At 52.0% G+C, this 25532-nt stretch overlaps 1 long non-coding RNA gene across 2 annotated transcripts; it reads right to left on the reverse strand.

Moving 5' to 3' along the window:
- Positions 1-256: 256 nt before the first annotated feature.
- On the reverse strand, positions 257-20690 carry LOC112128791 (uncharacterized). Of its 2 annotated transcripts, none has more exons than XR_002911272.3 (3): positions 20563-20690; positions 704-887; positions 257-462 (listed from the first exon to the last, which is right to left on the reverse strand). It is a non-coding gene; the product is annotated as an uncharacterized LOC112128791 (long non-coding RNA). The 2 variants fall into 2 exon arrangements; XR_002911273.3 differs by having other exon boundaries at positions 704-790; positions 20563-20680.
- Positions 20691-25532: the final 4842 nt, after the last annotated feature.

The raw sequence follows: 25532 nt of genomic DNA on the forward strand, positions 1-25532 counted from the left end.
CCTCCTGGGTTCAGGTGACCCTCCCACCTCAACCTCCCGAGTAGCTGGGACTACAGGTGTGTGCCACCACACCTGGCTAATTTTTGTATTTTTATTAGAGACAGAGTTTCACCATGTTTACCAGGCTGGTCTGGAACTCCTGGCCTCAAGCGATCCACCCGCCTCCACCTCCTAAAGTGCTGGGATTACAGGTATACGCCACCACACCTGGCCCTTGCTACTTTTCTTTCATGAGCATATATTAAATGTATACAAATAATAACAACATGTTTATTTATTTGATCTTAGAGAGAAAAATGAGGGGAACTTGGAAGAGGCCAAAATGGATGGAAGTATAGGCTCTTCTCCTTCCACGCTGGGGCAGGCATGTGACTATCCATTCCGATCTTCTGTCACTCAATGGGGCCCAGAAAGGTGCAGTGATTCTCCAGCTGTCACACAGGGAGTTGTAGTATTTGGAATCTGTCGAGTGAAAGAGGAGCCAGAGATCTGAAGTCAGAACCCGAGAGAAACGCTATCAACCCAGCACACCGCGTATGCTGTTTATTGAGATGACAATGGTGTTGGTGGCCTGAGGACACATACCAGTAGCCCAGACAGGCTTCAGACTAATTCTCCCACCCGAAGGTAGATGCTGGTGTCCCCTTCCCCACTCCCCTCCTCCACCCTGTCTCCCAGGCCTCAGATTGAGCATTTGACTCACTCATGAGAAAATACAGCAGTCCGTAGAGAACTTGAAAGCTGCACTTGGCTGACAGAGCCAAACGGGAAAGTTCCAGCTCCTCCTGCTCTGCAGGGCAAGCAAAAGGCATTCTCAAGGTCAAAGAAAACATCGTGCAGATTCTTGTCCTCAGCCAAGGGCACGCTTCTCTGTTTTCTTCCCCCACCTGCAGCCAACACACAAGGAGTAGACCCAGCCTTCTGGGGAAACCTGAGAGGAGGAGAGCCAGGTCTGGCATGGCTGGGAGGAGTGTGCGTCCTGCACTGTGGGAGCAAAGGGGCTTTCGAGATCCTCCTAATGATCCCACCATCCCCCCGCTTTGATGGACAGACAGACAACAGGAGTGGCAAGGGCCTCTCCCTGGCTCATCCCCAGCCAGTTCATCCTGCCAGCTATAGAGGCAGAGAGAAAAATGGAGAACAAAGAGGGGAGACACAGGAGGGAAGGAAAGGAGAAAAGAGGGAACCGCTCCTGACTCCCCCTGCCAGCAGGGAGAGGGGCTTGCCTTTCTCCCCTGTGCTCCTCAGCCACAAGGCCACTGCGAATAGGCAGGGATGGGCGGAAGGTCAAGGATGGAGGGAGTCCAAAGATGGGACGGTGGGCATGGAATGGGGAGGGTTGGGTGATTTGGTGATGCCGTGTTGCATTCAGTGCTTGCTAACAAAAACAAAGCTGAAAACTTAAGTTAGTACTTTTACCATCACAAAACCTTCACAGCAAGAAAACCATCATATTCACAGGGTTACGATTTCCCTGGCACTACCTAGTCTGAGCCGTGGCCCTGCGGCAAGACTGTCTTTTTGCTGCCTCCTCACCAATGCAGAGCAAGCATAGCTCTAGGCAACCATCCCACTTGTCTTCCCTATATTGGAGCATAACTAAGGGTCAGATGGCCCGGCAATGAGCAAGGAGTTGTGTCCGCTCTAAAGTCTCAGAGGACTTTCTTCTACAACACCTCTGATGAAAGGCTCATCCAGTCTCTGCTTGAATACCTCCTATGACAGGGATCTCATCACCTTACAAGTATCTCATTAAAACCCAATCAGGGCCAGGCTCGGTGGCTCACGCCTGTAATCCCAGCACTTTGGGAGGCCAAGGTGGGCGGATCACGAGGTCAGGAGATCCAGACCATCCTGGCTAACACGGTGAAACCCCGTCTCTACTAAAAATACAAAAAATTAGCCGGGTGTGGTGGCGCATGCCTGTAATCCCAGCTACTTGGGAGGCTGAGGCAGGAGAATCGCTTGAACCCAGGAGGCGGAAGTTGCAGTGAGCCAAGATTGCGCCACTGCACTCCAGCCTGGGAGACAGAGTAAGACTCCGTCTCAAAAACAGAAAACAAAACAAAACAAAACAAAGCAATTGGGTTTGAATTTCCTTCTGCCAATATTTGTGCTAACCTTTTCATTAAAAAAAAAAAAAAAAAATGTGTGCCCCCCCACCCCCCGTTATCTTTATAGAGAATATCAATGACAAATAGCATCTGGGTATATCTGTCATTCTTGAGTGCCAAATTAGCCCTTACTCCCCCAAGCAGGTCTTCCTGTTTCTAGAAAACTTTTCAAGCTCCCTACTTGCCCTTCCCCCCACCTTCAAAAAAATTGTTTTGCGGTTGGCCCTTTCTGCAAGCCTCAGCTCCGTGCAGGCTGCAGCGTGCCGGGTTCTATTCTTGCTGTCTCTGCTGCTCCTTTATTTCTGCCCTTGGTTCTGTGCCCTTCCTCCAGCTTTGAATGTGTCCTTCCCCAGTCTGAGCTCATCTGCCAGCCTGCGATGATCCACTTTGTCTCTCAGGCTCCTCCTTCTCTCCTTTGCATCAAGACCTTTCGTGATTACACTGTCAGAAGCTCATTTTCGAGGGCCTCCCAGGTGGGCTCCACTCCTTCTTTCAAGCCTCACCTGTAGGATCTGCCTGCCCTTTCCCTCCGTGTTTTTTTGTTTTTTTGTTGCTGTTGTTGTTTTTGAGACAGAGTCTTGCTCTGTTGCCCAGGCTGGAGTGCAATGGCGTGATCTCGGCTCACTGCAACCTCTGCCTCCTGGGTTCAAGCGATTCTCCTGCCTCAGCCTCCCTAGTATCTGGGATTACAGGCGCCTGCCACCATGCCACGCTAATTTTTTGTATTTTTATTAGAAACGGGGTTTCACCATGTTGGCCAGGCTGGTCTTGAACTCCTGACCTCAGGTGATCCGCCTGCCTCAGCCACCCAAAGTGCTGGGCTTACAGGCGTGAGCCACTGCGGCTGGCCCCTCCGTGTTTTGAATGTTACCTGACTCAGGTGGATATGCTACCATCCTCCTTGCAGAGGCCTGGTTTCTTTGAAGATGGGGAGAGTGTATTGGTTTCCTGGGCTGCCATAACAAATGACCACAAACAGCATCTCTTAAAACAACAGACATTTATTCTCTCACAGTTCTGGAAGCCAGAAGTCTGAAATCAAGGTGTTGGCAGAGCCCTCTCTCTCTGAAGGCTCTGGGGAAAAATCCTTCCTTGCCTCTCCTAGCTTCTGCTGTTTGCTGGCAATCTTGGGTGTTCCATCACCCCACCTCTGCCTCCATCTTCACAAAGCCTTCCCCATGTGTTTGTGTCCAAGTTTCCTTCCGCTTATAAGGATACCAGTCTTGGCTGGGCAAGGTGGCTCACGGCTATAATCCCAGCACTTTGGGAGGCCAAGGCGGGGGCAGATCACCTGAGGTCAGAAGTTTGAGACCAACCTGGGCAACATGGTGAAACCCCATTTCTACTAAAAATACAAAAAATTTCGGTGGGCATGGTGGCACGCACCTGTAGTCTCAGCTACTCGGGAGGCTGAGGTGGGAGGATCACTTAAAACTGGGAAGTGGAGGTTACAGTGAGCCAAGATCATGCCACTACACTCCAGCCTGGACAGTAGAGTGAGACTGCATCTCAAAAAAACAAAAAAAAGGACACCAGTCTTTGGATTTAGGGCCCACCTTAGTCAAGTATGCCCTCATCTTTACTTGATTACATCTGCAAAGACCCTATTTCCAAATAAGGTCACATTTATGGATTCCAACTAGACATGAATTTGGCGGGGGAGCTATTTGATCCAGGATGCTCCCTTACCCTCATCTTTGATTTTTCCCTCTCTCTTACCCCCACCACTCCCAAGAAGCTTTCAGGTCAGCCTGACTGCTCCTCCTTGACATCTGCCTGTCTGTCTCCTCTTCACCATGCTGACAGCCAGGGCCTTCCAATTTAGCACAGACTCTGGGGCTTTTCTTTCTTTTTCTTTCTTCCTTCCTTCCTTTCTTTCTTTCTTTCGTCTGTCTCTCTCTCTCTTTTTTTTTTTTTTTTTTTTTTTTGTGACAGAGTTTCGCTCTTGTTGCCCAGGCTGGAGTGCAATGACGTGATCTCGGCTCACTGCAACCTCCACCTCCTGGGTGCAAGCAGTCCTCCTGCCTCAGCCTCCCAAGTAGCTGGGATTACAGAAGCACACCACCATGCTCAGCTAATTTTGTATTTTTAGTAGAGACAGGGTTTCACCATGTTGGTCAGGCTGGTCTCGAACTCCTGACCTCAAGTGATCCACCCGCCTCGGCCTCCCAAAGTGCTGGGATTACAGGTGTGAGCCACTGCACCTGGGCAACTCTGGGGCTTTAATAAGGAAACTTGAACATGTTGCTTCATTTCTCTGGGCCTGAGTTTCCTGACCTGCAAAGTGGACATAATAGTAGTGCAGTGCCTACTTTACAGTACTATTGTGATGATCAAATGAATTACTCTGTGAAGAGGCAGAGAACAATGCCTGGCATGGAAGCATGGCTGTTATTAGTATCTTGTCAGGCCTCCATCACGTCTAGCATGAAATACTGCAAAGGCTTCCTAACCAGCTGCCCTCTAGCTTCAGTCTTCCAGCACACCACACTGTCTTCAAAACACAAATCTTACCTTGTCACTCTCTGTCATCTGAATGTGCTCCACTGCATCCAAGTATTCGCAGCAGAGCACACAGGGCATTTGGCAAGGCAAATGCTTTATACCTGCCTAGACAGCCTTGTCTCACTTCTTGCTATTCTGTGCATTTCGATACACACACGTGTACACACCGCAGCTCTAGCAAGCCCTCTGGCTTTCTCCTGCCTCTCCACCTTTGCATGGCTGCTCTGCTCCCTGGGTCTCCCCGACCCCTTCTCTGCTTGGATGTCTGCCACTTCTCCCTCTGGATACATTCAGCTGGGTCCTACCATCACCAGGTCACTGACCACTACTCCTGCACCTTTCAGCCTGTGCCAGGGGTCCATATTCTGGGGTCCTGCCCTGTCTCTGCCATTCACAGCTGTGAACTACTCCAGGAACAGGACCGTATCCCTTCTCTGCATTTCAGACCAGCCCCTGGAACACAGTAGGTACAGGGAGGAGTGAAGTTTGCAGGAGCAAATGATACTTCGTCTTCTAGACCCTGCTGGGGCCCCTTTGATCTGCGTCCCTCTACTTCCCATTCCACTTGACACCAGCCTAGCTTTGCCAGATCATTGGGACCCTCTGTCTCCCGGCAGCCCCCAAAGCCTCCTCCTCTCCACCTCCTCACTGTTCTTTAGCCTCCTCCTGCCTCTGGGCCTCTCCAAAGAGCCCCCTCTCCCCCTACCTGCAATCTCAGCTTGTTTCCTTTAGTCCCTAGCTTGGGCCACTCACCGGCTATTCTCCTCTCTGGGCTGCTATTTGCTTCTGTAACTGGGTGATTTGCGTGCACTTGTCGTTTGGGGATGCATTTGTGGACACCCTCTTGGTGGAACAGTTGTGCCGAGCTGGGTGTCAGCAGGAGAGTGGCCCCTAGAGGGCTGGGAGGCAGCTGTGGAGAGCAGTAAACACTCACCCCCAGGGGATTTTCACCAGCCTGAGAGCCTGTGCTCCCTCTCCACCCAAAAGCAACACCTCAGGGCGCCCCCTTGGGATTTGCAAGGGAAGGGGATACCTCAGCCCCTGAGACTTGTTGCTGCCAGAGGACAAAGTGACGTGAGGAGGAAGCCTCTCTCCTGGGGAGTCCTGCCGTGGGAAAGACTCCTCTTGAGTCTGCTTGAGGCCCAGCTGCAGGCAGAAAGAAGAAAGGCCTGGGATGCCTTGGCCTTCAGAGGGCTGGGGAGCAAAAGCAGAGAGGGTCCGCTCCAGGCAGCACTGGGTGACAGAATTACCTGTAGCCCCAGGGCCCAGCTGGAGGGACTTTAATAGAATCTGTATTCCTCACCTGGCCCCTTTTCTCCCATGGGCTGTGGAGAGGTGAGCCCAGAACCAGCAAAGGCCTGTCTGTACCTACAGTGCCCATGTTAGCAGCAAGGCCCAGCCTCAAACTCCTGGCCCTATTTCCACCTGCCATCTGGTTGTCACCCAGGAATCTCAAACTCAGCACCTTCCCCACTATCCTCCTGCACCAAAGCTTCCGGGGCCTCTCTTCTGGATTGGAGGCACCCTATCTCCCTGGTATCCAGTAGCCACACCCACACCAGAAACTCGGGAATCTCCTTTGATGCCTCTTTCTCTGTTGGTGACCACCCACACAGAACATCACCAACAGTGATTGTTTCTACTTTCTGAACAGCTCTCCCGCCCCCTGCCCCTACCCAGACCCTCTGGTCGCCCAGCTTCTTGCACCTGCACTACTCTGCCGGTCCCCTAACTCGTCCCCTTAACTCACCCCATGTCCCCTCCTTCCTAAATCACACGGTGACCAACAAGCTTTAGAAGCAGAGACATCCATCAAGTGGGAACAGTACTTAAAAAAAAAAAAAGGTACGGGCCAGGCGCAGTGGCTCACACCTGTAATCCCAACACTTTGGGAGGCTGAGGTGGGCAGGTCATGAAGTCAGGAGTTCAAGACCGGCCTGGCCAACATGGTGAAACCCCATCTCTACTAAAAACAAATACAAAAATTAGCTGGGCATGGTGGTGGGTGCTTGTAATTCCAGCTACTCAGGAGGCTGAGGCAGGGGAATCATTTGAACCTGGGAGGCGGAGATTGCAGTGAGCCGAGATCATGCCATTGAACTCCAGCCTGGGCGACAGGGCGAAACTCCTCCGTCTCAAAAAAAAAAAAAAAAAAGAAGAGAGAGATACAAAAATAAATTAGTTAGGCGTAGTGGTGGCACAGGCCTGTAATCTCAGCTACTCAGGAGGCTGAGGCAGGAGAATCGCTTGAACCAGGGAAGCAGAGGTTGCAGTGAGCCGAGATCACACCATTGTACTCCAGCCTGGGCAACAGAGACTATGTCAAAAAAAAAGGAGGCAGAGGCAAATACATAATAAATGGTTTGTTGATCTCCCATGACAATATAATAAAACTATCTATGATTTGCTCACACTTAAATCCGATCTTGTCTCTCTCCTGTAAAATCCTTCCACGGATTCTCATGGAACTCAGGAAAAAAAGTGCAGATGTATAACTTTCAGGCCTTTTGTAACCAGGCATTCTCTTGCCCACCAGGGACAAGGCAGTGAGGACAGGTGGTATGTTTTCCACTCAGACCTACTCCAAATCCATCCTTATAGATTTACTTTCTTCTTTTTTTTTTTTTTTTGAGACGGAGTCTCGCTCTGTCACCCAGGCTGGAGTAGTGCAGTGGCATGATCTCGACTCACTGCAACCTAAGCCTCCCAGGTTCAAGCAATTCTCCTGCCTCAGCCTCCCGAGTAGCTGGGACTACAGGCATGCGCCACCACACCCAGCTAATTTCTTTGTATTTTTTAGTAGAGATGAGTTTTCGCCATGTTTGCCAGGCTGGTCTCAAACTCCTGACCTCAGGTGATCCGCCTGCCTCGGCCTCCCAAAGTGTACCTTCTTTTGCCTCTTAAATGATACTCCTTGACCCCTAAGTTTTCCCCAATTCTCAAACTTCCAAGCAGCTGGAAGTGCCCCACCCACCCTGCTAAGACATCTCTGGAAGCTCCCTCAGTTTCCCTCCAAGCCTCTCTTCTACCTTGCTTGCCAGTGCCAGCACCTCTGTGAAGATATGATGGGTGGCCATTGCCTCCCGTCGCCCTAACAGAAGGCCAGACCTGGGGCAGGGCCCAATCCTTCTGCCCAGTCTGCATGCCCCGGGCTGCTACCAATGCCACAGAGAGGCCAGAGCCAGGACCTGGGCTCAGCACAAGGATGGCGAGTCCCTCAGCCCAGTGGCCCAAGGGCAGCACCAAGCCCTCGCCTCCACTCCAGCCCCCGTCTCTCCTCTGTTTTGCATTCCAGGCCCATTCCCCACTTTGATGAAACAGTAACCATTTTCTAGCTGCCCCATGCTCTTCTCTGCATTATTCATAGGTTCTGGTCTCTTTGCTACCAGCAGGCACAGGCTGCTCTCCTGCTGCATTAAGGGAGTAAAAAGGTACAGGCCCTGGTGAAACAGCACCCCCTCCCTTCCCCTCCCACTTGCCCTTTTCTTCGCTGCCCTTTTCCTAAATAAGGAGGATGAAGAAGAGGGTTTGTGATGGCCCCGCACGCCCCTCGGGATCACTGAGGGCCCATGGTTATTTGCTGCTTCTCATCTGGACCGAGTGCCTGCTCCATGGGCTTGGCTCTGGAGAGGTTTCTGGAGAACCAGCAGATGAGCTTGGGAACAGCCCTTCCTGCAGAGTAGATACAGGTTTCTCCCGCCCGGCTCTGCCAGCCCCCAGCCCACAGCCCTGAGCTTGCCTCACTCATCTAAGTGAAAAAGGTCACATGGGGACCACTAGATCTGAGCAGACCAGAAGGACATGTCCTCTTGGTCCTGTTCCTGCTCCCTTGGCCTTGCTGTCTTTTTTTTTTTTTTTTTTTTTTTGAGACAGAATTTCGCTCTTGTTGCCCAGGCTGGAGGGCAGTGGTGCAATCTCGGCTCACCGCAACCTCCACCTCCCGGGTTCAAGCGATTCTCCTGCCTCAGCCTCCCAAGTAGCTGGGATTACAGGCACCCGCCACCACGCCTGGCTAATTTTGTATTTTTAGTAGAGACGGGGTTTCTCCGTGTTGGCCAGGCTGGTCTCGAACTCCCAACCTCAGGTGATCTGCCCGCCTCAGCCTCCCAAAGTGTTGGTATTACAGGTGTGAGCCACTGCGCCCGGCCCAGTCTTGCTGTCTTCTGTACTCAACCAGGGCAGGTGACAGGGACCTTAGACAGCTCACGATGCTGGGCTTTCTTGCCTCCTTCCCTAGTCTTCCACCTGCAATCCGGCAACTTCTCCCTTTGCCAGGAAAGGATGCTGAACAGGAACATTCGCCATTGGCTGGACACAAAGCTGGCTTTCCTTTCATCACCTAAGATGCTGTCAGCGGCCTGCTGTCTGGCCTAGTCTTCCCCAACCCATCCCCAGGCCGGCCCTTCAACCCCAGCTAAGCTCTGAGGGCCCCAGGTTGGGTCGTAGCCTCCATCCCTAGAGGAAGGAAGCAGGCTCGAGGCCACCTCCTCTGAGGCTCCCCAGCTGCCTGCTTCAGTGACCATGCACAGCTTCCCTGTGGGATTCAGACCAAAGGTTCTGGATGGGGCCCAACGGTGCTGGGTAGGCTGTCAGGATTACTGAGCTGTAGTGCTCTGTTGTGCAGTCACTTACTCATCATATTTATTCTTTTTTCTTTTTTTCTTCTGAGGCAGAGTCTGGCTCTTTCGCCCAGACTGTAGTGCAACAGCACAATCTCGGCTCACTGCAACCTCCACCTCCCAGGTTCCAGCGATTCTTGTGCCTCAGCCTCCTGAGTAGCTGGGATTACAGGCATGTGCCAGCAGGCCCAGCTAATTTTGTATTTTTAGTAAAGACGGGGTTTTGCCATGTTGGCCAGGATGGTCTCGAACTCCTGACTTCAAGTGATCCACCAGCCTTGGCCTCTTAAAGTGCTGGGATTACAGGCGTGAGCCACCATGCCCAGCCCACATTTATTCTTTCAACAGCTCTTCGAGGCAGGGGATATTTATCCCCTCTTCACAGATAAAGAAACAAAAGCTCAGAGAGGTTAGCACGAGCAAGCTCACACAGCCAGCAAACGGCAGGGCTCAGATTCTCTGACAACTCCTGGCACAAGGGGTCTCTTCCATCAGCGCTCCCCACCTGACCCCCAGTCCTCCCTGCCACCTTTCCCAGGGCCGGTGCAGGGGGCTGAGGGTGCCACGCCCAGCTGGCTGGAGATGCAGCAGCTCTGCCTGCCCCTGAAGGACCCAACTGCGAATCAGCAGCCTGGTATCCAGGCAACCAGTCTCCCTGGCTTCAGATAAGCAGAAACAGCTGGGAGCTGCTGAGGCTGGAACACCATCAGGGAAGGGAGGAGGAGCCCACCAGCCAGTCAGCGTGTTATTTTGACACGTTGTTATTCTTATCCTCTCAGACCTTGGCTTGACTGGGGCCTTTCCCCCAAGCTTATCCTTGCCACTGCCACAGGGGAGGGGTCTCCAGGGGCTCCACCTAGCCCTGAGCCTGGCACAATCGAGGGGACGTAAGGGGAGAAATGTTGGTGGTCCCTCTTTCCGTGAGCAAGGGAGAAAAGGAAAGTTGGCCAAAGGCTGCCAAGATTAAGAGGCTCTGGGGTGACTTGATAAGCAGAAGTAGTTGAGTTTCACCTTTTGGAGCCTCCAGGCCTCAGTGAGAGGTTTTCCAACCCCCTATACCAGGCCAGCTGAGTACAGGTTCAGCCGGATAACCCCATCCAACACCCAGGGTGGCAGCAGCAACTGGGCCGGGGGTGAAGGAAGCCATGTGGACACGTGGACTGTCAGACAAGCAAGGTCTGGCTCAGCCCCAACTCTGCTGATGACAAGTTTGGCCACGCCTCTCTGAGCCTCAGTTTCCTCATCCGCAAAATGGAGACAATCATACATACCCTGCTGGCTGGAGGTGGAAAGTGAGGAAGACCTGTGAAATGCCTGGCATCATGTCTGACACAGTGGGTACTAACGTGGTTCTCCTCCCCTCCTCGTGTTGGGGCCTGCCCTGCCTGGCCTGGCCACCTCTCTCACACAGGATTCTGAACTCTCCAGGGCTATTTCCGTCTCCTGTTCTAAAGGTCAGTGCCTTTCCTGGGATATGGCAGCTGCTGCCTCTTTTCCACCTCTAAGTGGCATTAATCCCATGTCAGGGGGACAGTGGTTGCCCCAGATGGCTTTCCCCATCCCCTGCCTTTATCCGGAACTGGCCCAGGCATGTCCACCCTCTCTTCTACACATGGCCCCCCAAGGCTACCACCAGGCCCGGAGCATGGCCATTTTTGACTGACTCATGACCAGAATATTCCACCGTTCCTTCAGCACTGGGACCACCAAGGCTCTTCGTTGACTGCCTTGGCCTCTCTCCCTAGCGCCAGCTCCAGGCGATGCCCGGCCCTCCCTAAGGGCTGATGGACTTTTCCCACAAGGAGGCTTGGAGAACAGGACAGGAAGCGACAGTGTGCCTGCCCCGCTGGGGAGCCTCAGAGGCACACTCCCCTCCTCTCCTTCAAGGACTGGCAGGAGGGGATTACCTTGCCTCAAAGTGTCCCTTATCCCAGAATTACTGCCCACCTGCACCCCTGTGCTTGGGGGAGCAGGGAGAGGAGCCGGTGAGTGACATTCACCTGTAACAAGAGCCCAGAGCAGGCTGGGTGCGGTGGCTCACGCCTGTAATCCCAACACTTTGGGAGGCCGAGGTGGGCAGATCACCTGAGGTCGGTAGTTCAAGACCAACCTGACCAACATGGAGAAACCCCATCTCTACTAAAAACACAAAAAATTAGCAGGGCGTGGTGGCACATGCCTGTAATCCCAGCACTCGGGAGACTGAGGTAGGAGAATCGCTTGAACCTAGGAGGCGGAAGTTTCGGTGAGCTGAGATCACACCATTGCACTCCAGCCTGGGCAACAAGAGCAAAAGAGCAAAAACTCCATCTCAAAAAACAAACAGACAAAAAAAAACCACAAAGAGCCCAGAGCAGAGCACTCTGCAGCCTGACAGCAACTAAAGTAGGCTGGGGAGGGGTGTGGCCTTCAGGAGGCTCAGGCCCCTTCAGTACCCAAAAGCACACACCCGCCTTGGGACTGGCTAATCCTGCCAGCACTGGCGACATTGATGGAGTGGTTTCCACATGTCAATGGTGCCATCTATTCACCAGCTCATGCCTCTCCCAGCAGATCCCTCGTAGAGAGGGAACTGTTGTCTTTCCCATTTTACAGAGGATGCAACTGAAGCTCAGGGAGTGCTGAGAAAACCTCCAGCATTCATACCAATTCTTTTCTAACCACTCCTGTTCATTCTGTTCATTTTCTCTTTTTTTCTTTCTTTTCTTTTTTTTTTTTTTTTTTTTGAGACAGGGTCTCACTGTGTTGCCCAGGCTGGAGTGCAGTGGCACAGTCACAGCTCACTGCAGCCTCGACCTCCCGGGTTTAAGCAATCCTCCCACCTCAGCCTCCCAGGGCACGTGCTAACATGCCCAACTAATTTTTTTAATTTTTGGTAGAGATGAGGTGTCACTATATTGCCCAGGCTGATCTCGAACTCCTGGGATCGAGTGATCTACCCGCCTCGGCCTTCCAAAGTGCTGGGATTATAGACGTGAGCCACCACACCTGGCCCTTCTTTCATTTTTACACAGGAACTCCTTCCAGGGACCCCCAGTGTGTCCTGATGCACAGTTATGAGTTCCAAGGCAAACCGTTCCTGACCACCTCAACCCTCCCTGAGCTCCCTGAAGGAAAAGTGAGAGGACGGGCGGCCAAGGCCTGGGCTGGGACAATGGAGGTCTTATCCGGGTGCTTGAGAAGAAGGAAGGATAACTTGGTGGCAGCTGAGTGTTCTCTGAGCCAGGTTTTTTCCATTTTCCAGCCAAAATGGAGAAAGGAGGAAAAGGCAGCCTCCGGGCTGGGGTGGGGAGAAGGAGGAGAGCAGCTTCCTCCTCTTCCTCAGCCCAGCCCCAGCCAGTGTGTCCCATTCTTTCTGGCACCCTCAATCCCCTCTGCCTCCCCTCATGTGGAATTTTTGGGATAGAACCAAGACTCCAAAGCAAGATAAACAGAAGTGAAGGGGGCTTGGGAGGAGCTTTCCAGGGCTAAAAATAACAGGGTCAGCTGGCTGGAAGAGCAAATGGCCCCAGCCCCTCCCCATCTCCCCCAGGGCCGGCTCCCAGCCAGCCCCACTCCTCTCTCAACTGGGCTCCCAACCTGGGAAGTCTGGAATACCAATCTCCTATCACCATGCCCATGGTCCCCTTTCCAGACCCCTCTCCAGCTGTGGGGCCACAGCCAGGGGAGGCGGGGAGCCCACCCCAGCTAGGCCCTCCCCTTCCACAGCACCCACTGGAAAGCATGGGCAGCTACAGTGGGCCACAGCTTGGCAGCTACCCTTCTCGCCTGCCTTCTCTATCATTTATTTATGTTAACAAAATACAAGTTTGGGCCGCGTGCAGTGGGTCATGCCTGCAATCCCAACACTTTGGGAAGCCAAGACAGGACTGCTTGAGCCCAGGAGTTTGAGACCAGCCTAGGCAACATAGCAAGACCCTGGCTCTACAAAACATGAAAATAAAAATAATGAGTTAGCAATGTGTGGTGGCGCACCCCTGTGGTCCCAGCTACTTGGGAAGCTGAGGTGAGAGGATCACCTGGGCCCAGGAGATCGAGGCTGCAGTGAGCTATGATTGCACCACTGCACTCCAGCCTGGGTGACAAAGTGAGACTCCTGTCTCTAAAAAACAAACAAAAAAACAGCCGGGCCTGGTGGCTCACGCCTGTAATTCCAGCACTTAGAGAGGCTGAGGCAGGCGGATCACTTGAGGTCAGGAGTTCAAGACCAGCCTGGCCAACATGGTGAAACCCCATCTCTACTAAACACACACACACACACACACACACACACACACACACACACAATTAGCTGGGCGTGGTGGCGGGCGCCTGTAATCCCAGCTACTCTAGAGGCTGAGGTGGGAGAATTGCTTGAACCCAGGAGGCAGAGGTTGCGGTGAGCCACTGCACTCCAGCCTGGGTGACAGAGTGAGACTCTGTCTCAATTAAAAAAAAAAAAAAAGCAAAAAACAATACAGGCTTGTAATCTTGTCAGCAAAGGCAGGGATATTTCAGAACCAGAAGGATCTCGTTCTCCCTACAAGATCACCTCCACCACTGGTAAGCAATCCCACTTCTACAGATGGTAACAGAGGGGAGAGTATGGAGAAAAAAGAAAATTCTAGGAGAAAACTCATCCAGCACCTACTGTGTGCCAGAACTGTGCTAGGCTTGTCTTGTCCATCGTTTCACTCCATTCTCACAGAACGTAGATACTGTTTTATCCCCATTTTCCAGATATGAAAACTTAGACTCAGAAATGCAAAGAAAGAACCAAAATCATCAGAGGTAGCCTAGATAGGAGTGGTGGTGCCATGCCCCAGGGCTACCTCCCAAAGGGGCCAGCTTCTCCCCACGATCGGTGCTGGATGCCATCTCTCTTCCCTCCAGCTGCTCCCAGGGATCCATGATAGCAGCTGAGACCAGCCCTGGAGCAAAGCAATCAGGCCTGCCAGAGTTCAGGGTCTTCTGGAAGTGTTAGCCCCTCCCCTCACCCGCAGCTGGGACCAAGTGGCTTGTGTCACCACCTATGCAAGGCCCCTTTCCTCAAGGACACCAGAGGCGGGGTCCTTCCTATCTAGTGGCAGCTGCTGCTGTTCTGGGGAGTGCAGCTGGGATGAGGGGAGGGGGGTGTCCAGAAGGCTTGATCAGGAAACCCCCCGTCTCACACCCATGACACCCTTGGTTGTCCCCGCAGGAGTCTGACCTGTGGGCAGAGGAGTTTCAGGGAACCATGCCTGGCTCTGGTAGTCCCAGAGACATGAGGACACCCTTTCCTGAAAAGCCAGGAGGCCTTGGACAGGCCTGCACAGCATCAACCCGGCCCCCACTGCTCTGCCCACGCTGGGGTTTGTTCTTCTCCTGGCCATGGGCGAGCGGGTGGGTGGGAGAAAACACTGAGATTGTTAAACCCAGAACAAGCAGGGCAGGCTTAGATGTGACTTAGCTGCTGTCCTTAGCCAGCAGAGGGGTTTTAGTGCAGGGGATAGGAGGCAGCTGTTATCCTCCTGAGATGCAGGGAAGCCAGATGAAAAGGGTGTTCACAACCACAGGAATTGAGTCTCCTGGTTGACTGGCTGCCAGGTTGGAGATGCCCCAGCATCCTGTCAACCTCTGCTTGAGTACACCTACTGATGGGAGGCTCATCCCATGAGAAAGCTCTCATTATTCAAGCTCTTCCTGTTGGTGCTGAGCTGCAGTCTCTACCCCCATGCCTCTCACTGTCTGATTCTGCCCTCTGGGGCCACAAAGCTGCTCCCCTTTCTGCGGGAAGGCCTTTCAAAGGTAAAGCGCTCTCTCAGTCGACTGGCTTTCAAATGTTAGAATTGGGGACAGTCGCAGAAAGAATGAGATGATTCAAAACCATGCTGAATGGTTGATGATCACTGCTGCCCAAGCTCTGCTCCTGTGACACTGTGCCTCAAAGACACCTACGGTTAGGGCGCCATTCACACGGGGCTCTTTATTTAGCAGGAGTCGAAGCTTTTATTGCCCAATCTATAAGACTCTCAGGAAAGTTCTCACAGGCCCAACAAAAATCCGGTCTTTCTTTGACAGCAGCTGGACATTGCATTGTTTACCAGGTTTGCTGGGTTTCTCCAGCCAGAAACCCAGAAGTCCTGGAGACTCATCCTCTTCCCTCCCCAGCTCCAACCAACCCCCACCTCCATGCAGGTCTCGTTTCTACCCACTTTTCTCCACCCTTATGGCCACCACCCTAACCTGTCTAAACCTCCCCTCCCTCCCACCTTCCAACTGCTCTGTACTTCCAGAGATGTATCCTGCTTCCCACCCCATCCCCAATCTACCCAATACTGGCTCCTAGAAGCCAGGGCATGGTCCGATTATGTAATTCTCCTAGGCAACCCTTACAGTGATTGTCCAGTGCACTTTGAGTAAAACCCAAACTCCTCGCCATGGGCTATACGGGTCTTCCACGCTGGACTCTGCCCATTTCCCTGACCTCTGGCCTTCTAGGAACATCCCAAGCTGTTTCCTGCCGCAGGGCCTTTGCACTTTCTGGCCCCACTCCCTGGAACATCATCCCATTAGCTCTTCCCATGTTTGGTTCCTTCTCAACCTTCAGGGCTCAGCTAGAATGTCACCTTCTCAGAAAGACCTCCCCTGGCTGCCCTATCTAAATTAGATGCCCTTTTTAACTCTCTGTTACAGGCCTTTTTTTATTTGTGTGTGTCACTTACAACATATTGTCTGTCTACCACACTAAAACGGGAGCTGCAGGAGAACAGGGACCCTGGCTGTCTTGCCCACTGCTGTCTTTGCTGCATCCCACAGAGGGTCTGGCACTTACAGGGACACAAGGAATATCTGTGGGTGATAAATAACAGCCTTGCCCTTGTCTAGTCTACAGGGGTATTTGTTTTTTATTTTTTATTTTTTTATCTTTATTTTTTTGAGACAGAGTCTCACTCAGTCACCCAGGCTGGAGTGCAATGGCTTGATCTCAGCTTACTGCAACCTCCGTCTCCAGGGTTCAAGCAATTCTTGTGCTTCAGCCTCCGGAGTAGCTGGAATTACAGGTGCACGCCACCACACACAGCTAATTTTTGTATTTTTAGTAGAGACAGGGGTTTTACCATGTTGTCCAGGCTGGTCTTGAACTCTTGACATCAAGTGATCTGCCCACCTGGACCTCCCAAAGTGCTGGGATTACAGGTGTGAGCCACTGCGCCCGGCCGCTACAGGGGTATTTGGAATCCAGCCCCTACAGGGGTATTTGGAATCCAGCCCCTACAGGGGTATTTGGAATCCAGTCCTCCTTGGAAACAGAAAGATGGACATGAAAACTGCCTAAGGGTCTCCTGAACCCAATCAGAGGAGGAGTGCATGTAAGAAAAACTGGCCACTTCTCCTAGTTTGCCCATTCACTCATTCACTTGTTAATTCCTCTATCAAAAACTGAGCCTTTTGGGCCGGGCACAGTGGTTCACGCCTGTAATTCCAGCACTTTGGGAGGCCGAGGCGGGTGGATCACTTGAGGTCAGGAGTTTGAGACCAGCCTGACCAACATGGTGAAACCCCATCTCTACTAAAAATACAAAAATTAGTTGGGTATGGTGGCGTGCTCCTGTAGTCCCAGCCACTCGAGAGGCTGAGGCAGGAGAAATCATTTGAACCTGGGAGGCAGAGGTTGTAATGAGCCAAGATCGCACCGCTGCACTCCAGCCTGGGTGACAGAGCTAGACTCCATTTCAAAAACAAAACAAAACAAAAAACACAAAACTGAGGCCTCCTGATTGCCAGAAACTTTTCTAGGGACTGAAACTTTAAAGGTGAGCAATAAACATTTCATCATAAACAAGGAAACAACAAAACAATTACACATGGTGGTAAGTAAGGGTGCTGCAAACACTAAAACTGGTCTCGGGAGAGGAGTTTGGGTGAGGAAGTCTGTTACGAAGGGCATCAGGTAAAGTCTGAGGATTACGGACACACGGCAGGCCTGGATGTGCACAGCCCGCCCCCTCGCCCCTGCCCCCAGCCCCCATTTCATCACCAAGTAGCAGGCATGTTATAGGTAGGAAGAGAAGAGTAGATGGGAGGATTCCAATAAAGTGTACATTTGGCCAGCTAGTCCCCCATAAAAATGACACAGGTAGCGGTGTCCCTGTAAAGCTCTGTGTCCACTGAGCCCTACTGTCACTCCACAGCCTTGCAGGAAAGCTGCAGAGATTCCTTCCATAGAGCACGAGGTCAACACTAACTGGTTCTCTGGGTTAAATACCTAACTGCTGGATCTGCTTACTTAGAACAAGGGGCACCTGCAACCCACACACTCACAGGTAGACAGATGTGCTTTATGGCACAGGAGAAAGGACTCCACCCTCACATGGCTTGTGAAAGAAACTCTACAGTGAGTAAAAGCCAAATAGAACTGCAATCAATTTGTGAAAGCCACCTGAGCGCAGTGGCTCATGCCTGTAATCCCAGCACTTTGGGAGGCCGAGGCAGGTGGATCACCTGAGGTCAGGAGTTCGAGACCGGCCTGGCCAATATAGTGAAACCCCGTCTCTACTAAAAATATAAAAATTAGCTGGGTGTGGTGGTGGGTGCCTGTAATTCCAGCTACTCGGGAGGCTGAGGCAGGAGGATCGCTTGAACCCAAGAGGCAGAGGTTACAGTGAGCCAAGATCATGCCACTGCACTCCAGCCTGGGTGACAGAGCAAGACTCCATCTCAAAAACAAACAAAAAAAAATTGTAAAAGCCAATTTGAATGCTAAGACGACCAAAAAACCAAAATGACACATTTAAGGGACAAAGTTCACTCAGAGTATGTGTGAGCATGTGAGAGGTTGGTGTGACTTTCCTCGTTCCCGGCAGTCTTGGGTGGTGCATCTAGGGAGTTGGTATGTAAATATCTAGAGAGAGTGCATCTCTATCTCTTGTTGGTTTCACACGCTTTCTTTCTTTTTAAAAAAAATTTTATTTTGGGCCGGGTGTGGTGGCTCACGTCTATAATCCCAGCACTTTGGGAGGCCAAGGCGGGCAGATCACGAGGTCAGGAGATCGAGACCATCCTGGCTAACACAGTGAAACCCTGTCTCTACTAAAAATACAAAAAATTAGCTGGGCGTGGTGGTGGGCGCCTGTAGTCCCAGCTACTCGGGAGGCTGAGACAGGAGAACGGCGTGAACCCAGGAGGCGGAGCTTGCAGTGAGCTGAGATGGCGCCACTGCACTCCAGCCTGGGCAACAGAGTGAGACTCTGTCTCAAAATATATATATATATATATATATATTTTTTTTTTTTTAAAGTTCTGGGATACATGTGCAGTACATGCAGGTTTGTTACATAGGTAAACATGTGCCATGGTGGTTTGCTGCACTCATCAATCCATCACCTAGGTATTAAGCCCCACAGGCATTAGCTCTTTATCTTGATGCTCTCCCTCCCCACGCCCACCCTGTTTCACGCACTCTTTTTTTTTGGAATCGGGGTCTTGCTTGTTGCAAGACCGGCCCCAACCCCTATTTTCTGTCTGGGGGACACAGCCTCCACCTGCCTGCTGCCCAAGCCAAAGCCATGGCATCCCTTCTTCCAACCAAGCACCAGGCCTGCTCATGTTTACCTCTTAAATCACTCTGATCTGAAATCACTCACCTCCTACCGTTGCCCTAGGTCAAGCCACAGAAGCCTGGCCTAGCCTCTCGGGGCACACACCCCACCCATCCTCCAGGAGTCCTCCGTAGGCACAGCCCTCTTTAACAGACACACATTGGCCTTGCCATGTCCCACTGAAAAAGCCCGTAGGCCTTGGAGAGCCTGTCGTGCCCCTGCAAGGCAGCCCCTCTTTCCACACTGGACCAGGTGAAGTATGTGCTTCCAGGAGGCACTAACGGGTACCTCCCAGGTGCTCGTCTCCCCACTCAGGGGGCAGCATGGTGTCTAGAACACGGTGGCACTGGCTGATGACACCTGGGCCAAGGCAACCCGTGGGATTTTTCTTCCCTACTGCGCTGAGTAACCATGTGGTGGCAGGCGAGGCCCCGCGGGGACTAAAGAGCCGGCAAGCGCGGGGCCCAGGCAGCAGCTGGTGTCGCCATGGAAACCGCTCGCAGCACCTCCCGGGGCCGGCCTTTTCACTTGGCCTTTTTGGCAGGCTTCCTCAGCCACCCTGAAACCCATTCACCCGGGTGCGCCGGGCCCTCGCCCCTGCCCCCACCCTGCCCTTCTGCCTCACTGGCCAGCTCTTCCCCCCTCCCCCTTCCCTTCCTTTCCTCTCCTCTCTTCCCCGCTGCCCTCCCTGCTGCAGCCTTTGCCAAAGCTCAGGGAGGGGAAAGCTGGGCCAAGGAAGGACTCCGATTTTCAATTCTAAGCTGATTTCCCCTCTGCAGGCAGCAAGCCCTTTCATGCATTTTTTCCCTATTGTCATAAACGCAGGAACTTGCATTAGGATGAATGAGCAGAAACTCCTGTCTTTGTCAGAGCCTTGGCAGAATGCCAGGCATAGAATGACCTAAAACACTCAGAGCTAAATGGAGCTGGAGAGGGGGTGGAGATCCCATGTCGGGTGAGAAATGGGAAGGGGGGAGCGTGGCCCTTGGCCTCTAATTATCATAATAAAGTGTTTGCCCTGTGCTCAGGCACTATGCTAAGCCCTTCGCACGGATTCTCGTTTAATCCGCACAAAATTCCTACGTCCTATTCATCCCCCCATTTTCATAGATGCCAAAACTGAAAATCAGAGGTGTCAAGGAACAGGCCCAACATCACATAGCAAATGAGTGATAGAGTGGGATTTGAACCTTTCAGACTCTGGAGCCTCAACTAATGTCAAGGTCACCTTCCCGAGCTGGTTCAGAGCTCCACAGCCAGTTCTCACCGCGTAGGCCCTCCAAATCCTTTCCCTACCCTCACCTCCCCTCACCCACAGCCTCCCTTCAACGGTGCTCCTGTAATTTCCATTTGTCAGTGTAATTTTGCAAAGCAGGCTTTTCCAAAAATCAGATATGGATAGGAGTCCCCGGGGCAGAGGGAAAGCGGGGGTCCCCAAGACCCAGCCAAGGCATCCTGTTTGCGCTGCCTGGTGGGCAGAGACCTTGATTTTAAACTTGCTTGTCACATGTCTAGCTACAGCACAGGCACTCCGGCACGGAGCCAGTGCTCAGCAATGTTGATCAGGTGCCGCCCTGAATCCACACTTCCTCTCTAGATCCATAGTCCACCCTCCTCCACTTTTTCCTTACACTGACCTCTTAGGACTGTGCCACAGAGCGCTCTTACCCCTTGGCTTCTGGTTAGATTCAGCCAATGGAATAAGGTGGCAGGTGACTGGAGGGCAGAAGGAGAAAGAGGTCGGGGTATTTACCCCACACTCACTTCCTTGCTGGGCATGGGGTGCCAGTGGCTGCTTTCCTCTACCCACGCCTGCAGCTCCTGTCCTCTGGTCCTCTCCTGCAGCTTAGCTCCGCCACAGCTTTGGAGGGTTCCCTGGCCTCACCCCCTCAGCCCCACCCCCTACTCTGCTGTTAGCCCTGGGATGCATCTCCCTTCCTTATTGGTCTCCGTACTTCGTCTACAACTTTAGAAATAGTTCTTTACAGCCAGGCACAGTGGCTCACACCTGTAATCCCAGCACTTTGGGTGGCCAAGGTGGAAGGATCACCTGAGGTCAGGGGTTCAAGACCAGCCTGGCCAACATGGTAAAACCCCATCTCCATTAAAAAATACAAAAAATATTAGCCGAGCATGGTGGCGCATGTCTGTGGTCCCAGCTGCTTGGGAGACTGAGGCAGGAGAATCGCTTGAACCAGGAGGCACAGGTTACAGTGAGCCGAGATCACACCACTGCACTAATGAGACTACATCTCAGACAAACAAACAAAAATATATATATAGTTTTTTATATTATTTTATTTTATTTTATTTTTCCACGAGACAGTCTTCCCTCTGTCCCCCAGGCTGGAGTGCACTGACGTGATCTCAGCTCACTGCAACCTCCGCCTGCTGGGTTCAAGTGATTCTCCTGCTCCAGCCTCCCAAGTAGCTTGGATTACACGTGCCCACCACCATGCCTGGCTAGTTTTTGTACTTCTTAGTGGAGACAGGGTTTCACTATGTTGGCCAGGCTGGTTTTGAACTCCTGGCCTCAAATGATCTGCCTGCCTCAGCCTCCCAAAGTGCTGGGATTACAGGCATGAGCCACCGCACCCAGCCAGTTCTTTCCGTTCTATTTTCTTTTTTTTTTTTGAGACGGAGTCTCACTCTGTCTCCCAGGCTGGAGTGCAGTGGCGCAATTTGGCTCACTGCAACCTCCACCTCCCGGGTTCAAGCAATTCTCCTGCCTCAGCCTCCCAAGTAGCCGGGACTACAGGCGTGTGCCACCACACTCGGCTAATTTTTGTATTTTTAATAGAGACAGGGATTCACCGTGTTAGCCAGGAGGGTCTCGATCTCCTGACCTCGTGATCCATCTGCCTCAGCCTCCCAAAGTGCTGAGATTACAGACATGAGCCACCGCGCTCCGCCTTCTGTTCTTATTTGAACCCTTGATCACTCTATTTGAGTATTCAATCTTCTGTTTCCTTCCAGTACACAGACAGTTATAAGTTCCTACTGTCTTTTTCGTAAGTGGCAGGGATATAACAGTGAAAAAAAAAAAGAAAAACTTGTGCGCTCAGGGAGCTGGAGAGGACTAAGACAGACATAAACAAACAAATAAGAAATATACTGATATCCTATGTCAGGAAGTATAAGTGCTATGAATGAATGAAGAGAAAAAAGAATCGCTGAATGCAATCATTTAGAAGTTATGACTAGACTTTAAAGATGATCTAATCTGAACCCCTCACTTTACAAATGAAGGCAAGGAGACCTAGAAAGGATGTTTAAGGTCACATGGTGAATTATTGGTAAAAGCTGGGCTGGTTTCCAGCTCTCCTTGGCTCTTCCAGGGCTGGAGGAATGCAGCTCAGCCCATGGAAGGGTGTGTAGGTGGCAGGTGGTGGGGGGATGCAAAAGTTCTTTCTGGTTCTCTTTCCTTTCTTTAAGGACAATCTTCCAGAAGCAATAGTGCGGGCAGCAATGGAGTTTACTGGAAGGCGCCTGGGCAGCTGGGCAGAAAGGAAGGGATCACCCAGCAGAAGCTATGGAAGCCCCTCTGTTCCTTCTGAAGGCACCTTGGCTATTCACCAGAGCAGAGGGCACTATGGGACCTGGTGCTGCTCAGGATGCCTGAAGGGGTGGGTGGGTGGCAAGGCCCATCCACCAGGGCACCAAAGCTGCAGAGTGGTGGGACTGGGAGGAGGGCTTGCACTGTGGGCCTGGCCTTTGGGGAAGACTATTGTTCTGTTGCTGACGAAGCCCCAGCCCATGTGCAGGACTTGGCTGGGAGGCTGAAACTACCCTGGGTGACTGGGTCATCCGTTTCCCAAGCCCCACAATTCTTTCCATTCCACCCAGCTCACCATCTTGGCATGCCCCCAATGCCCCGCTGGGTGGAGAGAAACAGCAATACTCATTTATGGAGTCTGCAGTCTGCCAAACACAGTTCATGCCTTATCTCAATGCATGAGAATCCTTGCAACTACCCTATGAGTGCGTTGTTCTCCCCATTTCACACACGAGGAAACAAGCTCATGGAAGTTGTGTGACTTACTCAGGGCCATACAGCAGGAAGTGGCAGAGAGAACTTTCAAACCCAGGCTGGGCTAACAGGAAAGGTTGGGTTCTTTCCACAGCTGCCCTTCAGACTCCTTCCAGAGGGCGTCCTGGAACCAGCCAGCCCGTCCTCCAGATTGGCCTAGAGCATGGGCTGCCAGCCACACACTCCCCTCTCCCGCTACCATACCTCCTCATCCCCTCAGTGTTGACTGCTCAGTGGCTCCCCATGCCCCCTGGCCCTCCAAGTCTCAGGTCCACGCCCAGCATGGTTTCTCTGCCAGGTGGCTCTGCACTAGGCTTCTGTCCCAATGGCCAGACTGAGATTGCCATGAAAATGCCCTACCCTTGGACTCCCTTGTGGGCCCCACAAGCCACTGGAATGTCTCAGAAATCTCACCCTTCAGGCCTACATCCAAATCGCCTCTCCCAGACGGCCTCTCTCATTGCGAGCAACAGGAAAATCCTTTCAGATCGTGTCCTGATTTTCAGTTGGAAAACAGATGGCCACCATTGCAAGGCTGGCCATATACCCTCTTACTTCCTTTTTCTCTTTCATTCCATTTTCTCTCTGTGTGTCCAATATCATGCTGTCGTTGTTACAAGCACAGACATAGCCTGAACTTGAATTTCAGATCTGCCCCTTCTCAGCCTTCTGACCTTGGACTCCTTACTTGGGCATTGGTGTCGTCTTCCTTAATAATTGTGACTGTATTCTGCATTCTTGGCGCTTTTTTTTTTTTTTTTTTTTTTGAGACAGGGTCTGGCTGTGTCACCCAGGCTGGAGTGCACACGATCAGAGCTCACCGCAGCCTTGACCTCCTGGGTTCAAGTGATCCTCTCACCTCAGCCTCCCCAGTAGCTGGGACTACAGGCACATGCCAACATCCTGGCTAATTTTAGTATTTCTTGGTAGAGACGGGGTCTCACTATGTTGCCCAAGCCAGTCTCAAACTCCTGGGCCCACGCAATCCTCCCGCCTCGGCCTCCCAAAATGTTGAGATTATAGGCATGAGCCACCGTGCCTTGGCTTTTTGTGAGTATTGAAGAGATAATAAATTAGAATCAGTGCTACCTTCTCAGCAAGCTTTTTCCAACCTTTCTTCTTAAAATTACAAACCCATCCCGACTCCAGCATCCTTATCCTCCTTCCCTTCTGTATTTTTCTCCATAGCACATGTCACCATCTTATGTACTAAAACTTTCACGTATTTTGGTTATTGACTCTCCCTCCAATGGAATGTAAGCTCTATGAGGACAGGGATTTTAAAAATCTATTTCCGGCTGGGCGCGGTGGCTCACGCCTGTAATCCCAGCACTTTGGGAGGCCAAGACGGGTGGATCACTTGAGGTCAGGAGTTCAAGACCAGCCTGGCCAACATGGTAAAACCCCGTCTTTACTGAAGATACAAAAAAATTAGCTGGGCATGGTGGCACATGCCTGTAGTCCCAGCTACTTGGGAGGCTGAGGCAGCAGGATCACTCGAACCTGCAAGGTGGAGATTGCAGTGAGCTGAGATCTCACTACTGCACTGCAGCCTGAGCACCAGAGCGAGACTCCGACTCAAAAACAAACAAACAAACTGTTTTCAAGGCTATGTCCCTGTGTCTAGACAGGGCCTGATGCACTGTGGGCACTCAAAAAATATTTGTTGAGACTGGGCGCGGTGGCTCATGCTTGTAATTCCAACACTTTGGGAGGCTGAGGTGGGAGAATTGCTTAAGGCCAGGTGTTTGAGACTAGCCTGGGCAACATGGTGAGACCCCTTCAAAAGAAAAAAAAAAAAAAAAAAACTGGCTGGGTATCGTGCCTGTAGTCCCAGCTACTCATGAGGCTGCAGCGGGAGGATCGCTTGAGCCCAGTAGTGTGAGCTTATAGTGAGCTATGATTGTGCCCCTGCACTCCAGCCTGTAGGGCAGTGACCAAAGGAGACCCTGTTTCTTTCTTTTTTTTTTTTTTTTTTGAGACAGAGTCTCACTCTGTCGCTCAGGCTGGAGTGCAGTGGCGCGATCTCGGCTCACTGCAAGCTCTGCCTCCCAGGTTCACACCATTCTCCTGCCTCAGTCTCCTGAGTAGCTGGGACTACAGGCGCCCGCCACCATGCCCGGCTAATTCTTTGTATTTTTAGTAGAGATGGGGTTTCACTGTGTTAGCCAGGATGGTCTCGATATCCTGACCTCGTGATCTGCCCGCCTCCCAAAGTGCTGGGATTATAGGCGTGAGCCACCGCGCCCAGCCAAGAGACCCTGTTTTTGTTTGTTTGTTTGTTTGTTTGAGACGGAGTCTCACTCTGTTGCCCAGGCTGGAGTGCAGTGGCGCGATCTTGGCTCACTGCAAGCTCCCCTTCCCGGGTTCACACCATTCTCCCACCTCAGCCTCTCGAGTAGCTGGGACTACAGGCACCTGCCACCACACCTGGCTAATTTTGTTTTTGTATTTTTAGTAGAGACGGGGTTTCACCGTGTTAGCCAGGATGGTCTCGATATCCTGACCTCGTGATCTGCCCGCCTCGGCCTCCCAAAGTGCTGGGATTACAGGCGTGAGCCACCGCGCCCGGCCAGGAGACCCTGTTTCTTAAAAAGACATATATAATTGAATAAATGGAGTAACGGGGCAGGGCCAGTGGCATAGATATTTTTCAGAGGCTTGTGATTTTGAGGCACCCCTAAGTTTTCTAGGTGGATAAAGT

Source organism: Pongo abelii, chromosome 15 (genome assembly GCF_028885655.2).
Source record: "Pongo abelii isolate AG06213 chromosome 15, NHGRI_mPonAbe1-v2.0_pri, whole genome shotgun sequence".
Lineage (NCBI taxonomy): Eukaryota > Metazoa > Chordata > Mammalia > Primates > Hominidae > Pongo > Pongo abelii.